Here is an 8,963-nt window from a genome sequence, read left to right on the forward strand (position 1 = left end):
CAAGGACAGGGCTGTTTTCTAGCTTCTGGAGAACTGGTCTCATTGTTCAGTGCTTCACAAGCACTGAACATTAGAGATGGAGGGTATTTTATTGGAAGGACACAAGCTGTTCAGCATGACTCAGTGTAAAGAGCCCGGGCTTGGAAGTCAGAGGTCATCAGTTCCAATCCCGGCTCTGCCACTTGTCAGCTGTGTGACTGTGGACAAGTCACTTAACTTATCTGAGCTTCAGTTCCCTCATCTGTAAAATGGGGATTAAAACTGTGAGTCCCACGTGGGACAATCTGATCACCCTGTATCTACCTCAGTGCTTAGAACAGTGCTCTGCATGTAGTAAGTGCTTAACAAATACCAACATTCTTCTTATTATTATTATAAAACCAGAGTTGGCCAATCTATCACCAAGATCCCACAGTCCATCAGGATCTGGTCACCCTAGGGTTAAAAACCTATTCCTCAAGGGGGCATCCAGTCACCGTTAGGAAGTAGCTTGACCTCAAGGAAAGAGCAAGGATGGGAAATCAGATTCTGAAACAGAAACCCTGGTTGTTTCTGGATGCTCCTTGTCAGAACCTGGGAAAATGCAATCCCAGACTACTTGCAGATCATCTCAGATCAGACATTGCCCCAAGGCAGTTTGCTACTGGGGTTATTACTGAGGACTCCTCTTGCCAGTAGCCTCACTTCCAAGCTGCCAAACTCCTTCATGTCCTTTGGGAGGGAATGGAGCCTGTTCCACTCTGTAATATGGAGAGATTTCGAAAGGTACCTAGCAACATTTCCTAGGGAATGCTGGTTGTGGGCAGGGAATGTGTTTAACAGTTCTGTTATACTGTACTCCCCCAAGCTCTTAGTACAGTGCTCTGCCCATCTTAAGTGCTCAATAAATGCAATCAGTTGATCGATTGGTTAACTGAACAGACTGTGGAGTCAGGACAAGGGCCTATGCTTCTCTATCTGTTCCTTCTATTGTGTCTTTTCCCCTTCCAGAGTCCTTCTCTATTTGTACCCCTTTGTGGATGGCTCACTGGATAAGTCTAGTCATGTGGTTAGGATATATGGTAAGATGAGGAAATGGAGTTGCAAGACAGAAGACCCTAAGAAAAGCAAGTTATGGAATTCCAGGACTATGGAAACCAATAAATACTATCAACTTGATTGACTGAAATGAAGAACAAATAGAAGATGGCACCCAGTCAGTTGAATATCAGAGAGGTTTAGACAAGAAACTTTGTATAGAGTATAGGTGATGTATGCTTATGCACATGCTTTCTACTAGGGTCAGATGGGTTGATGGGATTAGAGTCCATATCCTTCCAACTCTTTATGAGGAAGCCCTCAGGAGAAGAATAAAGGGCACCTGAAGAAGGAGAGGTATGGATCTCAGAGTGAAAGTTCTATCTCCAAAGCACAGGTTCCGACCCATGTGTAGTTGTTGGGAAGCAGCATGGTTTAGTGGATAGAGCACAAGCCTGAGAGTTAGAAGAACCTGGTTCTAATCCCAGCTCTGCTGTGTGACCTTGGGCAAGTCACTTAACTTCTCTGTGCCTCAGCTACTTCATCTTTAAAATGGGGATAAAACCATGAGCTCCATGCGGGACAGGGACTGTGTCCAACCTGATGATCTTGCATCTACCCCAGTGCTTAGAACAGTACTTGTTACATAGTAAGTGCTTCACAAATATCATCATTATTATTGCTATTAGTGGGCTGCTACCACTACACATCTCGTATCATGGCTACACATCTCATAGCGTGGCTTAGTGGAAAGAGCATGGGCTTGGGAGTCAGAGGACATGGGTTCTAACAATCCACTTAACTTCTCTGTGCCTCAGTTACCTCATCTGTAAAATGAGGATTAAGACTGTGAGCCCCACATGGGACAACCTGATTACCTTGTATCTACCCCAGCATTTAGAACAGTGCTTGGCACAGAGTGCTTAACAAATACCATAATTATTATTATTATTATTATCTTCAGAGCCTCATGCAAGAACCTCAAAGTTAATAGAGATTTCTTTCTTTTATCCTGTAAAATCATGTAGTTGGCAGGATTGCTTTCCTGTGGACTGGTCAAAGATTAATATGTGTATTTAGCCAGATACTATATCTAAACAAATAGATTTAATGAACACATTAACTCAAAGAAGTTGGAGGAGAGGAAGTCAGGGACACACATGGGGGACTACCTAGGCAGGGAGCAGCATGGCCAATGTCTAATGGAGAAAGATGCCATGAAGAGGAAGGTGTTACAGTGCAATTTAAGTTAGGGAGAGGGATGGAATTTGGCTCTCAGGACACTGAGATTGGACTTGGGAAAAGGAAATGGAGCATGGGGGCAAAGAGAGGTAGCTGTAAGGGAAACTCAAAGCAAGGAGTTTGCATTTTGCCTGGTGGGTCGTGGGAAATATCAGAGGAGAAGGAAGAAAAGGGATGAGGCAAGAGCAGAGTGGTAACTTTGATATTGACCACATTTGGAGAGTGGCTGGATGAGGGGAGAAGCAAGGAGGACACAGAAATCTGACCCAGCCATCGCCAAAGCCTGAATATGAAATCTACTCTTGGGAACAGATAGGAGAGGGCAGAGAATTCCTTAACTCCCATTCTCTCCTAGACCCCCTCCAATCTGGCTTCCGTCCCCTCCACTCTACCGAGACTGCTCTCTCTAAGGTCACCCATGACCTCCTTGCCAAATCCAATGGCTCCTACTCCATTCTAATCCTCCTTGACCTCTCTGCTGCCTTTGACACTGTCGACCATCCCCTCCTCCTCCATACCTTATCTCACCTTGGCTTCACGGACTCCATCCTCTCCTGGTTCTCCTCTTACCTCTCTGGCCGGTCATTCTCGGTCTCCTTCGCTGGCGCCTCCTCCCCCTCCCATCATTTAACTGTTGGAGTTCCTCAAGGGTCAGTTCTTGGTCCTCTTCTGTTCTCCATTTACACTCACTCCCTCGGTGAACTCATTCGCTCTCACAGCTTTGACTACCATCTCTATGCAGATGACATGCAGATCTACATCTCCGCCCCTGTCCTCTCCCCCTCCCTTCAGGCTCACATCTCCTCCTGCCTCCAGGATGTCTCCACCTGGATGTCGGCCCGCCACCTAAAACTCAACATGAGCAAGACTGAGCTCCTCATCTTCCCTCCCAAACCCGGTCCTCTCCCAGACTTCCCTATCACCGTGGATGGCACGACCATCCTTCCCGTCTCTCAGGCCTGCAATCTCGGTGTCATCCTTGACTCGTCTCTCTTGTTCACTCCACACATCCTATCCGTTACCAAGGCCTGCCGGTTTCACCTTTACGATATCGCCAAGATCCGCCCTTTCCTCTCCACCCAAACGGCTAACTTACTGCTACGGGCTCTCGTTATATCCCGGCTAGACTATTGTGTCAGCCTTCTCTCTGACCTCCCTTCCTCCTCTCTTGCCCCGCTCTGGTCTATTCTTCACTCCGCTGCCCGGCTCATCTTCCTGCAGAAATGATATGGGCATGTCACCTCCCTTCTTAAACAACTCCAGTGGTTGCCTATCAACCTCCGCTCCAAACAAAAACTCCTCACTCTAGGCTTCAAGGCTCTCCATCACCTTGCCCCTTCCTACCTCTCCTCCCTTCTCTCTTTCTACCGCCCACCCCGCACGCTCCGCTCCTCTGCCGCCCACCTCCTCACCGTCCCTCGGTCTCGCCTATCCCACCGTCGACCCCTGGGCCACATCCTCCCGTGGTCCTGGAATGCCCTCCCTCCTCACCTCCGCCAAACTGATTCTCTTCCCCTCTTCAAAACCTTACTTAAAACTCACCTCCTCCAAGAGACCTTCCCAGACTGAGCTCCTCTTCTCCCTCTACTCCCTCTACCACCCCCCCTTCACCTCTCCGCAGCTTAACCCTCTTTTCCCCCATTTCCCTCTGCTCCTCCCCCTCTCCCTTCCCATCCCCTCAGCACTGTACTCGTCCGCTCAACTGTATATATTTTCATTACCCTATTTATTTTGTTAATGAAATGTACATCACCTCGATTCTATTTAGTTGCCATTGTTTTTACGAGATGTTCTTCCCCTTGACTCTATTTATTGCCATCGTTCTTGTCTGTCCGTCTCCCCCGATTAGACTGTAAGCCGGTCAAATGGCAGGGACTGTCTCTATCTGTTGCCGTCTTGTTCATTCCAAGCGCTTAGTACAGTGCTCTGCACATAGTAAGCGCTCAATAAATACTATTGAATGAATGAATGAATGAAACCACTGGTTTGATTAATTATGAACCTGTAAAATTATTCATTCCTAAATGATGAAGATCCAATTTCCCCTTAAAAATTAGTAGGGAAATTCAAGTTCCAGGCTTAAAATTATTCCAAAGGGAGTTTGGAAAGCATTGTGCATGAGTGGTTTATAATGGGTTTCTGGAAGAAAAGTTTAGGGATGGAGAGGAGAGAATGAGGGGTTTGGATGGTCAAACTCTAATCTTGAGGGTGGACGGCCAGGAGAATAATCAGCATACAAGTCCCTCAAGCATTCTATTGCCAAATGTCAGAAATAGAGTCTGGGGTAGGGGAATTTACTGATCTATTAAGAAATGGGTTTGCTTAGGCTCTTATTTAAATTTTATGTACATGCATTAAATCATATAAGTAAAGATAGGTATGTGCATATGTGCACATATAAGTATATTTACATATATCTACATATATCTACATATCTGTATTTACATATATGTGTATCTTTTAAATGTTTCAAATTATTAAAACCACAATAATGAATTATGAATTTACCTTCTGAAGTCTACAGGGCTCCTATCTCCCATCCACTCTTGTTTCCGCTAACCTTGCCAACTATTTGTTTGGCAAAATCAAAACCATCAAGTCTAAGCTCCACAGAGTTTCTCCCTCACCTCTTCAGCTCCTTCCCAATCCTGCATCATCTCTCATCCTTCTTAGTCATAAGAATAATAATACTACCACTAATAATATTTGTTAAGCACTTCCTATATGTCAAGCACTGTATTAAGTGCTGGGGTAAATACAAGATAATCAGGTTCCACATAGGGCTCACAGTGTAAGTAGGGAGAACAAATATTGTTGAGAAAACTAAGTCACAGAAAAGCTAAGTGATTTGTCAAAGATCATTCAGCAGGTAAGTGGAATAACCGGGTTTAGAACCCAGGGCCTCTGACTCTCAAGGCTGGGCTCTTTCCACGAGGCCACACTGCTTCTTGTCCAAACTCCTTCAACAGGTTGTGAATATCTGCTGCTTCTACTTTCTCTACAATCTGGTTTTCACCCCTCTTTCACTCTAATGACCCTGTTTTGGCAGAAGACTGCAGTGACCTCCTCCTTGCCAAATCTAATAGACTCTATGTGAATATTTTCCAGCCTCTTAGATGCCATTAACACCAGACAATTCCTTTCTTCTTGAGAGTCAAGGAATCCAAAGCCCTTCTGAAATCACATATCCTGTAGAAAACTTTCCATAATTGATTTTCCCCCAAAATGCCGTAAGTATTCACTTTCCCTCAAATTACTTATGTACAAAGCTTTAAAATCTATTATTTCCTTCTATCTGTAATTTATTTTAGTGATATTCTCTCCCACTAAATTATAAGATGCTCGAGGTCATCATATTTGTCAAAACTACCATCTTCCCTGTCTCTAAAGTCCACAAGGAATTATCCTTACTCTTCTTTCCATGACCCAGCAGGTAGAGCAATGGCCTGGGAGTCAGAAGGACCTGGGCTCTAATCCTGGCTCTGCCACTGTCTGCTGTATGACCTTAGGTAAATGACTTAACTTCTCTGTGCCTCTGTTACCTCATATGTAAAATGAGAATAAAGACTGTGAGCCCCATATGGGACAGGAATTGTTTCCAACATGATTTATTTGTATCTACCCCAGCATTTGTACAGTGCCTGGCACATAGTACGTGGTTAACAAATACCATAATTATTACTATTATTCTAGTAAATGCTTAACAAATACCATTATCATCAACTCCAGGGAAAAGGTCCTAACACTTTGGCACTGAGAGTAAGGTGATGGACCAGGGACAGAAAAGGACTATCTTTCATAAACCAGATCACCATGGCAGAACTTTGCCAGTGGGAAAGCAAGACGAATGAGAAGAGGAAGAATACGATGTTCCTTTTAATAATTGTTTTAACTAAAAAAGCAGCCTGGCTTGGTGGAAAGAGCAAGGGCTTGGGAGTCAGAGTTCATGGGTTCTAATCCCATCTCTGCCACTTGTCAGTTGTGTGACTTTGGGCAAGTCACTTCACTTCTCTGTGCCTCAATTACCTCATCTGTAAAATGGGGATTAAGGCTGTGAGCCCCACGTGGACAACCTGATTACCTTGTATCTACCCCAGTGCTTAGAACAGTGCTTTGCACATTGTAAGTGCTTAACAAATACCATCATCATCCTCATCAACTGAGGCACAGAGAAGTGAAATGGCTTGCCCAGAATCACACAAGCGGGAACTAGCCAGAACAGAATTAGAATCCGTGGTTCCTGATTCTCAGTCCTCTGTTCTTTCCACTTTGTAAGTTTCTGAATTACAAGAACAGTTAGGACTACAAAGAATGTACACTGCTGTCTAAATAAGAAATCATGGGGAGACTGAGAAGGGTCCATCAGTTTAAGGGGAGTTTAAATAATAATTGTGGCATTTGTTAAGTACATATAATGTACTATACTAAACAAAGCACTGTAGCAGGGACCATATAATCAGATCAGACACAGTCCCTTTCCCATTTAATTCCTTTCTTACTGAAAAGGGAACTGAGGCACAGAAAAGTGAAATGACTTTCCCAAGGTCACATAAATGGTAACTAGCCAGACTAGGATTAGGGCCAAATTGCTGAATTACAAGAACAGTTAGGACTAAAATGAGTGTTCACTGCTGACTAAATAAGAAATCATGGGGAGACAAAAAGGGGTTCATCAGTTTACAGGGAGTGTAAAACTTTAAAACTGAGTCCTTAAGTGACCATCAGTCATTCATTGGTATTTATTCTATAATTCTATATATCTATTTTGATGCTATTGATGCCTGTCTACTTGTTTTGTTTTGTTGTCTGTCTCCCCCTTCTAGACTGTAAGCCTGTTGTTGGTTAGGGATTGTCTCTATTTGTTACCAAATTGTACTTTCCAAGTGCTTAGTACAGTGCTCTGTACACAGTAAGCACTCAATAAATACAACTGAATGAATGAATTTATTGAAGGCTCACTTTCTGTGGCATTTGTTAGCAGTTATTACTTGCCAGGCACTGTACTAAGTGATGGGGTAGATACAAGCTAATCAGGTTGGACACCAGTCCCTGTCTCACAATCAGGTTGGACACCAGTCCCTGTCCCTCATGGGGCTCAATGTCTTAATCCCCATGTCACAGATGAGGTAACTGAGGCACAGAGAAGTTAAGTGACTTGCCCAAGGTCACACAGCAGAGAAGTGGAGGAGTTGGGATTAGAATTTAGGTCCTTGCGACTCCCATGCCCATGCTCTATCCACTATGCCATGCTGTTTCTCTACTGAGCACTTGGGAAAATACAGCACGACAGAGTTGGTAGACTCATTTCCTTTCCATAAAAAGCTTACAGTCTAGAGGGACAGACATCAATATAAATAAATTACAGATATGTACATTAGTGCTGTAGGGCTAGGACATGGGAAAAACAAAGGGAACAAGCAGGGCAATGCAGAAATATGGTATTCCTTTTTGTGGGAGAAGAGGAAAGTGAGGTTTAGTCAGGGAAGAGCAGTATTTAATGAACACCTACCGAGAGCAAAGCACTTAGGAAAGTACAACAGGATTAGTAGATATGATCTCTGCTATCAAGGAGTTTACAATTTAGCAGATTGGTAGACTCTAAACTAAACTACAGGTAGGAGGAAGTAAAATCATATAAATATACACACATAAGTGCTACAGTGTAGGAGTGGAAGGAGGGAACCCCTTGCCAACCCCTTGCCCACTCCCTCCCTCTGGCCTGGAATTCCCACCCCTTTCATAGCCAATAGACCACCACTCTCTCCACTTTTAAAGCCCTAACAAAACCACACCTCCTCCAAGAGTCCTTCCCCCACTAACCCCTCCTTTCCTCACTTTTTTCTCCCTCCCTTCTGCATCACCTATGCATTTGGGCCTGTACCCTTTCAACACTTTGTTACTCACCCCACATTCAGCCCCACTGCACTTAAATATAAATTCTTATTCTCTGCTGCTTTCCCTAACTGAAATTTATTTAATATCTATACTTTCCACTAGATTGCAAGATACTTGGATACAGGGATCATGTTGTCCAACTTTACTGTATTGTATTCCCCCAAGTGCTTAGAACAGTGCTCTGCATGCAATAAGCACTCAATAAATATGATTGATTGATTAATGCCAGGAGGCATTCCAAGATACTGGTCACTTGTAGCTGAAAAGGCAGCAGCTCTGTTCAGCAGCATCCTGGAAGGCTGAGCAATCCTATTTAGGAGTGCTTTATTCACCTCGAATGGGGAAGGGGAGTAAAAAAGGTATCCCTAAAAATTGCCTGCATCACCCCAATTCAGCCTACCAGTAAACTGCAACTGGTGAGTTGTATATCTGCAGTGCCAAAACAAATAGAAAACAGACTTATATTAAGGAAATAATCGTGCCTTGGAACATCAGGACTTTATAAGATGATGCAAATAGTCATTGGCTTATAAGAAGAACAGCTCCAATAACATAATGAATGGTCCAGATATAAAGTCGCTAACACAGCACTGACTATATTCTCCCAAGGGCTTTAAATCTGTGTTATGCTATACTCTCCCAAGGGATTAGAACAATGCTCAGCACACAGTGAATGAGAACAAGCCTGGGAGTCAGAAGGACCTGGATTCTAATCTCAGCTCTTCCACTTTCCTGGTGTGTTACCTTGGGCAAGTCACTGCACTTCTCTGTGCCTCAGTTACTTCATCAGTAACATGGGAACTAAGAAT

This window comes from Ornithorhynchus anatinus, chromosome 2 (assembly GCF_004115215.2).
Source record: "Ornithorhynchus anatinus isolate Pmale09 chromosome 2, mOrnAna1.pri.v4, whole genome shotgun sequence".
NCBI lineage: Eukaryota > Metazoa > Chordata > Mammalia > Monotremata > Ornithorhynchidae > Ornithorhynchus > Ornithorhynchus anatinus.